The following is a 646-nucleotide window of genomic DNA, read 5'->3' as shown; positions in this document are numbered from 1 at the left end:
GGCGGAGACCACCAGGGCTCCCCAGTGACCCCCATGGTGCTGCCAGTGCCCCCCTGGTGCTCTCCGTGGGGGTGGGCTGGTGTGGGGCTGTGTGCAGTGGTGCCCGTGCAGGGTGGGCTGGTGCCCCCCCCGCTCCCAGTTTCCCCTGGTGCTCCTGGTCCCCTCTGAGGCTCCTGGTGCCCCTGGTCCCCCCTGGTGCCCCCGACATTCCTGGTACCCCCGAAGCTTCCCCCAGGCGGGGGAGGCAGCAGCCGTGGGGAGCCAGCCGGCACGAGCCCCTCAGCAGCACGGGCGGGCCCCCGGGAAAGCCGGAGCACTGCTGGGCACGCGCCTCGGAGCCAGCATTCCTTGAGAAAAAACACCCAGGCCCCAAATGGGCTTTTCCGCACCAAAGTCTGCACCGAAGGTGGGGTTTTGCCACCCTCCTGCCTGCACAAATGAGGAAGGACCGGACGCGTTTCAAGCCCACGCCTTTACTTTTTTACCCCCCAAAAGCGAATCGCGGGGTTTACACTACGGTGGCAGTTTAGAGGCGGAAGGGCGGCCTTCTTCACTCAGCCATTGCTTCTTTCAGCCTTCGCTTCCCTCTTCCCAAAAGAAAAAAAAAAAAAAACCAACACACAAAAATAAAAACAAGGTAGAAAGT

The sequence above is a fragment of the Egretta garzetta genome, unplaced genomic scaffold (genome assembly GCF_000687185.1).
Source record: "Egretta garzetta isolate BGI_Z169 unplaced genomic scaffold, ASM68718v1 scaffold567, whole genome shotgun sequence".
NCBI classification, from domain to species: Eukaryota; Metazoa; Chordata; class Aves; order Pelecaniformes; family Ardeidae; genus Egretta; species Egretta garzetta.
The sequence above is the reverse complement of the archived record's forward strand: the minus strand, read 5'-3'. Positions refer to the sequence as shown.